Consider the following 12989-nt stretch of genomic DNA (forward strand, 5'->3'; position numbering starts at 1 on the left):
AATTTGAGATTTGGGCAATGATATCCCCACTTAGTAGCTTTGCAAAAACTTAGAACAAATCCCAAAGGATGCCAAGGTATTTGACTTGGCTAGGGGAACCAAAGGAAAAGACTTGTAGACACATAGAATTGACTAAATTAATATTTAATTAATTATGTCTTTATCGCATGGTTAATTTAATTAATCATATTAGCCTACCATTACCTTCTAATTAATTAAATTATATTTAATTAAAATCCCCCTTTCACTTCTTCCAAATATTGATTTATTTCAATAAATCAAACTCACCTTTATGGAATATTCCATTTTTGTCCCTAATCCTAATTAGCTAGATTAATCTGTAATTAATTAGGCTAATTTAGTGATTCCTACAAACCTATTATCTAATCCCCTCATTATCCTAATTCATCCATTTTGTTTCTTCCTAGGTTGCTCACACATGTCATGTGAGCACATATCCCCCTTCTCCCAAGGTGGGACCACACTCGTGGGACCACATTGACTTTTCATCTAAGCTTACAAATTTGGGACCACATTGATCCTCACCCTCTCCCCTTTGTGACATTTGTCACAAGTCTAAGCCTTTCAACCTATGACCACATTCTCTTTCAATCTAAGCCCTTGATCCCCCTTTTAATCTTGACCGTCCATTTCTAGGCTCCCAACTCTATAAATTGAAGCCTATATCCATCAATCAAGGATCTACTTTTTATGCATCCTCATGCTGTCCTTTTATCCATAAATCATTGCAAACTTGTGTTGTCCTCTTGACATCATAAGCATCTCCAAATCATTACCCATATATCCTTACTTTATTATGCAAGTGTGAGCAATCCACACTTAACCCCACTCAATCTCCCAATCTTCATTTGACAACCTCAAAGCAATGTGGTTCGTGGAGATGAGGGGGACAAGGAAGAGCTAATGGCATCGAGAGCGTTTTGAGGGAAGTCTTAATGTTTATTCGTTTTTATCTCTCATATGCTTCTATGTTTAATCTTCCTTGATATCGTTTTTAAAATGGTTTTGATTTATGTTGATTACTAATCTTGATTGACCATTTTGACGCGATACATTTGATGAACCCGACGTGAATCCTATATTTTAGATTACACTAACCTTTTTTGCAGATGTTTGAAGTTCGTTAAGCTGGTTATACAGGTTCTACTTCATCATTGTGATATTGAGTTGCAAGCTATTATTATTATTATTTTAGAGAATATTGTTGACACTTTACAAATTGCTTGCCTTTAAGCTGTCTTTTATTTGCATTATCTATGCATCCTCTGCGTGAAAATACAGAGTGCAAGGTGAGGTTCATATTCACATTGACAGATCCGTGGCAAACATTCCATGAATCGACATCTTTTTGAGGCATTCTGTCAAACAAAGAAGCCTCCACGTTTTGTGTGCATGTTCACCAGGGACAATGCTATGCTATCCATTTATTCTTGGATGGTTGTCCATTAAACTTACTACCAAGCTCCCACTACTTAAAAAAAACCTTGTTTTAAAGCCCACGTGGGGGCTACATGGGTAAGGCCTTTTCCTTCACAATAGTTTTCTTTTTTTTAAAAGATTAGCCTTTTTTGAGTAGTGGTTTAAAAGGTTTCTTTTTAAAAATTAGCTTTTTAAGTTAATTTTTTTGAAGAAATATTTTTTTTTAGAATTAGCTTTTTAAGTTAGTTTTTAAATGTTTCCTTTTTAAGAAATTAGCTTTTTTTTTAAGTTAGTTTTTAAAGGAAGTATTTAAATTAGGATTTTTTAAGTTAGTCCCTTCGTAGAAATTCTAAGGTTTACACTCATTTCAAAGTTCACAATCCATTCAATTCTCAAACACAAAGAGGTCTTGTCTTTAGTTCTTTCGGATGTTGCTAATCACAACAACAAATACTCTCTAGTGTGTCTCTACATCTAGGATCAATCATCCTAAGGGACATTACTAAGCATCATAGATAGGTTAAAACCAGCTCATGAGTGCATCCTCTCATAGCTAGGTAGCTTGTGTTTATAACAAAACAAACCTTTCTACACCTCATCATACCAACACAAATACTTTCTAGTGCGTCTCTACATCTAGGATCAATCAACCTAAGGGAAATTACTAAGCATCATAGATAGGTTAAAACTAGTTCATGAGTGCATCCTCTCATTACTAGGTAGCTTAGGATTGTAACAACACAAACCTTGCTGCACCTCATCTCACAATTATTAAAACATCAAACAAGCAATTCTAAAGAGGACTTTGTCGATACCCAACCTTTAGTGTAGGAGATCAAACATCAACAAACACTTCAAACTCATCATCATAATCATAAAATCTTGGAACCATAAGAGGAGATCAACTATCCACTTCTCCATTTCATCTCATTTCCAAAACACAAACTTGATCATGGCTATGACTAGATCTCAGAGTCAGAGACGCAAGGAACCAAAAATATTTCATGAATTGGATAAAGAAGAATATGTAAATCCCTTTCATACTGAATATGAAGTGAAAGAAGATCCAAATACTCCCACACAAGAGGAAATTGAATGAGCCACACAAGACCCCAGATTTAACAGAATCTTTGATGAGGTTCTCAAGGGAAACACTAACACTCATTTCTTAAGACTTGCTCAAGAGGGTGCAAAACTTCCTTCAAACTTCGACATATCAAAACTTAGAGAATCGCCAAAGCAAGCCCAAAACAATCATCGTCAAGACAAAACTCAAAACGAAAGAAGATCAAGGAATACCTACCATAACAATGATGACTAATATGAACGAAGGGACCATAGGTATGCACCCCTCCTCCCACGGAAATGGATATTTTGAGACAACAAGTACAAGACCTCGCTCAACAATTGAACTCGGGGAGGCCACAAAATAGATATGCTCTCAAGGACATCTGCCCATCTCCATTTGATAAGAGCATTGTCATGCCTCCATTTTCACGCAATTTCGGGACACCAAAATTTGACAGACCATGGGGACATCAAGCTGATAGACCAAGAAAACATCACAGGGGACACAAACAAGGGATCGACAAACATAAATCACACCATCTTTAAAGACCCATTTGTCAAACATGATAAGGGAAAGGAATCAACCTCAGGAACACAAAACAATACTGCCAACTATACAAAGGTCTCATACGACTATACCATCAATGCTATCAACGTAGGAGATGCAGTGGTTGCTACAGCCACTATTAACCCAGGAGGCAAAAATTATGGTATCACAGATGAGGATAAGCAAATAGACCCAAATTCGTGGAGAGATGACTATGATAACAATGTATGCATGATGTTAGAAGCACCACGGTATGATGATGATAAGAATCTTTATCTTATAGATTGGGGGCAAGAAGAACCACCACATCTTGACTGGTTTGAAAATGACGAAGTTATAGCAGAGTTACTAGGTATCAGAGATAGATCCCTATATGATGATTACAAAGCAGGTTTTGCAATAGACCTTGACAGCACAACATACTTTGGAGAAGTAATCTCGTCTACTTCACAAGACCCTGATAAGATTGAAAACATTGGTGAAAGTGAACTAAAAGATATTCTTATTGCATAAGAAAGTTCTGCATCATTGGTGGAAAAGACAGAAGAAGTAAACACAAAAGAATCTAAAGTTGTGCATAACATACACTTGGCTGAGTTATATGCTGATATACCAACGATGGATCCATAGTTAGTGTTACAACACACACCATTGTTACCAGGAATCAATCTATATAAACCAAAACTCAATAAGACAAATCCACATATTGCTTTAAAAGAAGAGTTACAGAAGTTGTAGGACGTGGAATTCATAAAGCCCATTGATTATGGTTAGATTAAATTGCATTTGCATTCGATTTTCTTAAAAAACACTGCATTGCATTTAGTTTCCTTTCAAGCACATCGCACTTACAATCTTCATAGTGTTAATTTTGTAACGTCGATCGTACTATTTCATGCTTCCGATATATATATATATATATATATATATATATATATTTGATTACATATACTAATATGTTAACGTTAACTAATGATAAATAAAACCAAAGTTAACTTATCATGTTTGACCAATGGTTACACCGTTCATGGTATCAAGTGGTAAAGCGATTCTCAAACAAGTCGCACTCCTTCCGATCGGGTAAGTAAATGGTGACTATTTTATATACTATGGTGAGAGGTACATAGGGAAGAGATGTGTCTTCCCACGTGGGAAGACATATCTCTTCACTACGTAACCCCTTATCCACTTATATAGCATGCTTACATTGAGGAGGATGTACATACCAAAATTGATAAGTGTGGTGCATCTTTAAAACATGCTATAGCAGATAAAATACAACTTTCAGATCATATCTCCATCTCTTCTATTTTGATCACAGAATTTTGAAAGAACTTAACATGGTATTAGAGCGAAGTTAAGGAATATCATATTAAAATTCTGTAACGATCTCATAAACTTTCACCAGGCTCTTACTAAGATCACATTCCCATAATCCTAATGGCAACCAGAGTTAGGTTTGAAGATAGATTAGATGGAGCATCAAATTTTTTATCTTGGAAATTCAGGATCATGCTTATTTTGAAAGAAAATAAAGTTGACTCCCATGTCAAAAGTGAAAATCCTGAACCCTCTGATGATACAGAGAAAATTTAGTGGAGCAAGGACAGTGAGAAGGCCCTTAAGATAATTGTGGATTCAATAAGAGACCACATTGTACCAGTTATTTCTAAATATGAGACGACCTTTCAGATGTTCAAAGCATTAGCTGATATTTATGAAATCAACAACACTAGCAGGGCTCTCACCCTAAAGAATCAACTACACCATATAAAGATGAATAAAGGAGAAACAGTTACATCCTATTTCTTTAGGATCACTGAGCTTAGGGATCAACTATCCACTATTGGACATCTAGTAGCCAACAAAGAACTTGCTATGATGGCCCTAAACGGACTTCCTACCTCATGGGAATCATTCATTCAAGGAATCAGTGCTCATTCTAAATTTCCTAAGTTTGATAGATTGAAAACTGACTGCATTCAAGAGGAATCTCGTCTTGTCACAAGAGGAATAAAACAAAACAATGGTAATGAAGACATTCAAGTTCTAAACTCTATTTCCCACAAGAAAGGAAAGAAGAAGAAATTTAAGAGAAAGAGGGACAACAACTCAAATGGGAAGAGGTCTTCAAAGAAGAAGAGAGATATTTCTAAAGTACAATGTTTTAGATGTGACCAATATGGGCACTATGCAATGAAGTGTCTAGACAAGATCAAACAACAAGTCACCCCTCAGTTTCAACACATGGGTGATTGACAGTGGATCATCTCGACACATCACTGGATTTTGTGAGCACCTAGATACACTTCTGGATAGTTCAAATGAAGAAGTGACAATTGGTGATGACTCAAATTATCCAGTTATGGGAATAGAAACCTGCAATATCAACCTAAAGTCAGGCATATCCCTACAGCTGACTAGAGTTCTATTTGTACCTGGTATAAAGAGAAACATTGTCTTAGTTTCTGCACTTGAAGATAAGGGTTACAGATTAACCTTTATGGAAGGAAAGGTACTTGCTTGGCCAAAGAACTCCACCATCAAGAAAGCCCACACCATTGGATTAAGACAAGGGAGCCTCTACAGACTTTGCACCACTCCACCTCTAGCCTTGATTCATGAGACTCCAAATTCGAATGAACTTTGGCACAGAAGATTAGGGCACCTTCATTTCCATGCCCTACCTAAGATAGAGAAGATGGTGATCGACTTACCCAAGCTAAGTCAAAAATTTGAAGGAGCCTGCAAAGGGTGTGCCTTGGGAAAGAATACTAAAGGGTCTTTTAATTCTAGCAACAATAAATCCAAAAATGTATTAGAATTAGTTCATTCTGATTTATGTGGACCATGTTTGTACCCTCATTAGGGGGATTTTTTATATTATGTAATATTTGTAGATGATTATTCTAGGAAGACCTGGATATATTTTCTGAGGTACAAAGAGTCTGAAGAAATCCTTTCTAAATTTAAGGAATTCAAAGCTCTTGTAGAAAATATGACAGGTAAGAAAATCATAGCCTTAAGAATAGACAATGGGGGGGAATACACTTCTGATATGTTTAAAGATTATTGTATAAATGTTGGGATTAAGAGGGAGTTAACTATACCTTATAACCCACAACAAAATGGGGTAGCTGAAAGAAATAATAGGACTATAGTAAAAGCTGCTAGGGCTATGTTGTTTGACCAAAATATAGAAACCTCATTTTGGGTTGACGCATCTAGGACAACTGTGTACATTCAAAATAGATGTCCTCATTCTCTTCTTGACAATAAAACCCCTGAAGAAGCCTTTACTGGCAACAAACCTGACATAAGTCATTTCCGGATCTTTGGGTGTCCAGTCTATATTCATGTCCCCAAAGAAAAGAGGTCAAAGTTAGAACCTTAAGGAAAGAAAGGAGTATTTGTTGGGTACAGTGAAACCTCCAAAACCTACACAATATAAATACCTACTCAAAGACAAATTGAACTAAACAGAGATGTCATCTTTGAGGAAGACATATCATTCAGGAGGTCCAAAAGCTCTAATGAATTAGAACACCAAAACCCCCCTACAAGATTGGATGAGGATTCCACCCCTAAGATTTAGAGGGAGACCCCTGAAGATGCTGAGCATGAAGTTTAAGACTTATCTTTAGAAAAAAATTATCCCAAAACTAGGAAGAGGCCACTTTGGGCTAAAAAGATGCTTCAAGAAGCTAAAAATTATGCTGCTCCAAAGGGGACCTTCAGAGAAAGTAAGAGACCTAACCTATTTTCTAGTTATACTGTCTTGATGAGTGATATCATTGATGCAAAACCTTCCTATGTCGGAGATGCGCTCAAGCATCAAGTTTGGAAAGATGTTATGTCAGAAGAGTATCAGTCAATTCTGTAAAATGATGTCTGGGATATTGTGCCTAGGCTTAAAGGCAAATTTGTGGTATCTTCTAAATGGCTCTTCAAAATCAAACATGCAACAGATGGCAGCATTGAGAAGCACAAAGCAAGGTTTGTTGCCAGAGGTTTCTCACATAAAGAAGGTATTGACTATGAAGAGACATTTTCTCTTGTTGCCAGATACACTTCTGTCCAAGCAGTTTTGGCTATTGCAGCATCTAAAGGATGGAAAGTCCATCAAATGGATGTCAAGACTGCTTTTCTGAATGGTAAGATTGAAGAAGAAGTTTATTTGGAGCAACTTGGAGGTTTTGTGATTCATAAGGCTAAATAACATGTCTGCAGATTAAAGAAAGCTCTTTATGGACTGAAACAGGCCCCCAGAGCATGGTATGAAAGAATTGATCACTATCTCTTGGAATTAGGTTTTTTCAAGAATGAAGCAGATCCAAATCTCCACTACAAGGTAATCAATGGTGAATTATTAATTCTTATTCTTTATGTTGATGATCTACTAATCACAAGAGAGGATAATTGTATTTCTCGATGTAAGAAAGAATTAGCCTCTAAGTTTGATATGAAAGATTTAGAAATTCTTCACTACTTCCTTGGATTGGAAGTTTGGCAGTAGGCAGATGATGTAATCCTTAATCAAGGAAAATACACCATTGATATACTTAAGAGATTTAGAATGTTGGGTTGTAGATCCATGACCACACCTCTGGAGAAAAATCTACACAAGCTAAAGGAAACAACTGCAGAATCTGAGTTTGCAAATCCTACACTCTACAGACAGATTATTGGATCTCTGATGTATTTGGTAAACACAAAACCTTATATATGTTATGCTATAAATGCACAAAGTCAGTTCATGTGTGAACCTAGGGAAATACATCTTGTTATTGCAAAGCATATTCTGAGATATCTTCGAGGAACTATTGGTTTTGGTTTAAAATATAAACATGTAGATCTTGACCTACATGGATTCACTGATTTTGATTGGGTTGGAAGCATAGTTGACAGGAAAAGCATGTCAGGATGTTGCTTCAGTTTAGGATCATGAATGATCTCATGGATATGTAGAAAACAGTCTTCAGTTACTCAGAGTTCTACAGAAGCTTAATACATTGCAACCTCCATGGGAGCAAGAGAAGTTGTATGGCTCCAGAAATTGCTTGTAGGACTGTTTGGTCAGCCCTTAAATCCTACTCTCATCTATTGTGACAACCAGAGTTGCATCAAGCTTTCAATGAACCTAGTATGTCATGACAGGTCTAAACACATTGAGATTCCTTATCACTATGTTCGAGATATGGTGGAAAGGAATGTGATCCGACTGAATTATATTAGTATAGGTGATCAGATTGTAAACATTCTTACCAAGCCTCTCTCTAGGACCAGGATTGATCACTTTAGAGATAAACTTGGTATGGTTGAAAATGTTATTTAATTTTGAGATAGAGTCTCATTTATTCTGATATACTAATATATTTAAAGATGTTTAGTGTGTAAACTCTTTTATTTGTCATGTGTGTGACTCCATGACTGCATGGGCCTTTTGTGAACATTATTGAAGGGTGACGACTTTTCAATAATGAACACTTGTTTCAAATTGATATTGTAAGGTGACGATTTTATAATTATCAATTTAACTATCTTGATGGATATCATGTGACTTGATATCTGTGGACATGTCATGATAGTATATTGATCTCTGAGACATTATGGTAGATATATGCTGGTTGATATCATTAAATAAACCATAATTATGATAGCGATCTTCATGGTGAATATTATGAACATAATATTCATGGACATGCCATGAAATCATTATCAGTATGGTAGGCATCATGTGACTTGATGCTAGTGCACATACCTTACTTGATAACTATGAGTTATGGTGAGTATCATGAGACTTGATATTCATTGTTGAACCATATCTTTGAATATCATTATGGTGTGATATCTCCTCTCTTCACAATCAATGGATGGATTGTGATGTTTTCTCTAACATGAAATGTGTCCTCCCTAGTTAAGAGGGAGTGTTAATTTTGTAACGTCGGTCATACTATTTCATGCTTCCAGTATATATATATATATATATATATATATATATATATATATATTAATTTGATTACATATACTAATATGTTAATGTTAACTAATGATAAATAAAACCAAAGTTAACTTATCGTGTTTGACCAACGGTTACACCATTCATGGTATCAGGTGGTAAAGCAATTCTCAAACAAGTCGCACTCCTTCCGATCGGGTAAGTAAATGGTGACTAGTTTATATATTGTGGTGAGAGGTACATAGGGAAGATATGTGTCTTCCCATGTGGGAAGACATATCTCTTCACTACGTAACCCCTCATCCACTTATATAGCATGCTTACATTGAGGAGGATGTACACACCGAAATTGATAAGTGTGGTGCATCTTTAAAACACGCTATATCAGATAAAATACAACTTTCAGATCATATCTCCATCTCTTCTATTTTGATCACAAAATTTTGAAAGAACTTAACACATAGCACATAGTTGCATCAATAAAGCAAGGAGATTTTCTTAGTTAAATACCTATTTGTGCTCAAGAGAAGCGAAGGTTGTCTCATTTCTTAGATACTTGTACATGAAGTTTTTGAAAGTCTTAGGTCATTCATCTTTAATGTCACCTTGTGATTGAGATTTATCTATGGTTGGGTAGAAGTTTTAATATTGAGCCTTGTTACCCAAAAATCTATCAATTGCTATATCTTACACATTAATCGTTTGCTCTAAGTCATTGTAGATACCTAGTTGATCATATGGCTAGTGAAAAATCCAAAATTCTACTTTAGTGTCGTTGTATTTGTCATACCCATGTAGGTTTTATTACTTACAAGCCAATGCAAGAATATAAAAGAAAAAGAGAAGTGCCTTATTACATATCAAAATATCAAGGCAAAAGAGCAAAGATATATAGCTGAAATATCATGCAAGAAAGTGCAATAAAAGCTTGGCTATGGGAACATGCGAGTAACTCCATTAGGGCTCTGGATGCCTGCTAGCAATGGAGCAATATTCGAGAAATTAGAGGGAATATCCTCATCAGGGCTATATACGTCTGATTGGAAGCGAGGTTGTATCTAGGATGCTTTTGAAGTCAGAATAACTTACGTAGCTAGTCATATAGGATTTTAAGGGTCTTTAATGGTTACAAGGGTCAGAATAAATTCAATTGTACACACATAGGCAAAAGAAGATCAAAAGTCTCAAGAATCAATGGGGAAATTTTCCGCATCTCCATTCACAAATCCTAGTCACTCAATGTGTTAACGTGGGTTATCTGATAGTTCTTGAGAACATATTGAACTCCTATCTTTGAAATGTTTTAAACCTTCAAAATAATCAGTGTATTACAAAGTGATAACCTCAAACAATCATCCTTGCTCAAATAGGAACATGCATCTTTCATCTTGCATATTGCATAGTAGAATTTCATGTCGAAAATTTCATTGTCTCTAAGTGCATTTCTATTGATCGTCACATCTTAATAGGTCTGTATACTAGGGCCATACCTAAACATAAACCAAAAACATTTGTTAAATCTAAAATAATCCAAAAACATTCAAAAAACGTCCTAAAATAATCCCAAAAACATTCGTAAAAACTCAACAAAATATCAAAGACATTGGAAAAAATTGTACATAACTAGAAAATCCAAAAACATCACAAAACCAATAAAAAACATTGCAATAAACTAATTCTAGTTCACACAAACATTCAATCAGATGCGAAAACAAACTGAGCCTACAAATCAAATACTCAAACAAGACAAACTATCAATTAGTCTGCAAACAATCAAATGCCTAGGCCAAACATCAAATAATTGTCTTAACAAGGATGCATCCTTCCTTACAACAAGACATGATGACACATCTTTTGGAAAGAAGATTCTTTGGTTGTTCAACTTTTGATAGTGCTTTTGTCTTTTATTGATTTACATCATGTTCCTATGTCACTCAAGGATATCCACAAGTGATTAGAGTGGTCAGGATGGTTCATGGTATATTTTCTTTGTTTTCTGTTTGTGGATTATTCCAATGAAGTCTTGGGGCAAATACTAATGGTATCTACGTGGGAATTTTACTAAGATACAAGATCCTATGCAAAAATACAAAGTCATGGATCACTATGGCTTATTGACTACAATGTATACCTCGACCATTAGTATGTGCACCATAATGGAGGGGAATATTCCTTGTCTGTAATAAGTGTAACTCAACCTTGGTTTCCAATATCTCAGTCAAGATCAAAACATATCCTACCATTGCATTTCATCCATCCATCAATCCATATCGCTACATATCAATCATACATAGCTAACCCCCCTCACCCTCCCTATCTAGGTCATCATCACCGCATAACTTGCATCATTATCCATCTCCTTGATCAACCTATGTAGCCCTTTATCATCTAGGTCATCTTGTACACAACAACAAGTTGTTGTGTCTGCCTTTTAAACCCAACTGTCAATTGGTCAACCAATCAAACATAATCCAAACAGACAATTACATCAATTGTCTTAGTCTCAACAGGTAATTCAACTCAGATACCTTGACTTCATTGGACAATTACATCAATTGTCTAAGTCTCAATAGGTCACTTTGACTCAATTACTCAAACTTTATCCTGTCCTAGTGACCAACTGACATCAACTGTCACGCTTTGACTAAAACTGGGGCAATTCAACCAATTGCTCTGAATTGCACCAACACTATATTGATCAATTGCACAACATCAATCAAAGGCATCACAATACTACATTTGCACAATATTTCCTGCATGAGCTAAGGGCATTGGCTTATCATTCTCCTTTTTCCCTCACTATCCACTTTCATCCTATCACCACCTCCTTCCACATTGAGATGATGAGCTAACCCACTATTATGAATATGAATATTCCCATCAAACTGATCTTTCCAATCAATTTGAGATTTACCCATCCATCTGAGCTTATCCTAGACTTGCACATAATCCAAGCACCTATCCACAATGTGTTAACCAGATCCAAGAAGAGATCATCTTGACTAGCGTCTCTCCTGGTCAGATTAATCTATTACCTATCATCAATCTATCTTATCATCACTGCCCATCGGGATGAATCCTTCCCATGACTGGCAGCTTATCCAAATCCATGTTCTACTCTTGGCAAGAGATGTTTGTTGACCACATGAGTCATTTTCTTGAATGATCTTTTCGCTTTGATTTTATTTTGTGTCCTAGGACTATACCTCTTCATGGCTGCCTTGATCATTTTATATCTTGGTATGTCTAGGTTGGTGTACATTGGAGCATAGTTTTTTTGCTATGGTGTGTTTGCGGTTTCTCTTGTACAATCCATCAAGTCTCACATTTACACCATCATGGGTGTTTATGAACTTGTGTATATTGAGATAACCTATTGTTTGCGAGTCTAGTCCACACATATTCATTACATTCTAATTCCTATAATCAGTAATGTCGATAATCCTTTGCAAAATCAAACCTAGGATTTCTCTCTATATAATGCAAAACAAAATTCCCATCCTTTTCATTGCCTTCCATTTAACCCATCATATCCTCTTTCATTCCATATCCCCATTTCACCTTGAGGCTTCAGTTTATTCACCTTTCTTATCCCTCCCTTGTCCCTTTCATTCTCTATTCTGATCTATTTCAAGAGCACACCCGTGTTCTTAACCCGCATGTTCTCTCGAGGGGGCATACCATGGCTTCCTCGTCATCCTTCTTCAACCCACCAGTGACTGGGGCATCATGCTACTAGTCCCTATCCTTTTCTATCCACTAGATTTTGTTCTTATTTGACATATCATCACTTCATGATGCTATATCAAAGAGGGGCAAATGTAGACACATAAAATTGACTAAATTAATATTTAATTAATTATGTCTTTATCGTATGGTTAATTTAATTAATCATATTAGCCTACCATTACCTTCTAATTAGTTAAATTATATTTAATTGATATCCCCCTTTCACTTCTTCCAAATATTGATTTA

Source organism: Cryptomeria japonica, chromosome 8 (assembly GCF_030272615.1).
Source record: "Cryptomeria japonica chromosome 8, Sugi_1.0, whole genome shotgun sequence".
NCBI classification, from domain to species: domain Eukaryota; kingdom Viridiplantae; phylum Streptophyta; class Pinopsida; order Cupressales; family Cupressaceae; genus Cryptomeria; species Cryptomeria japonica.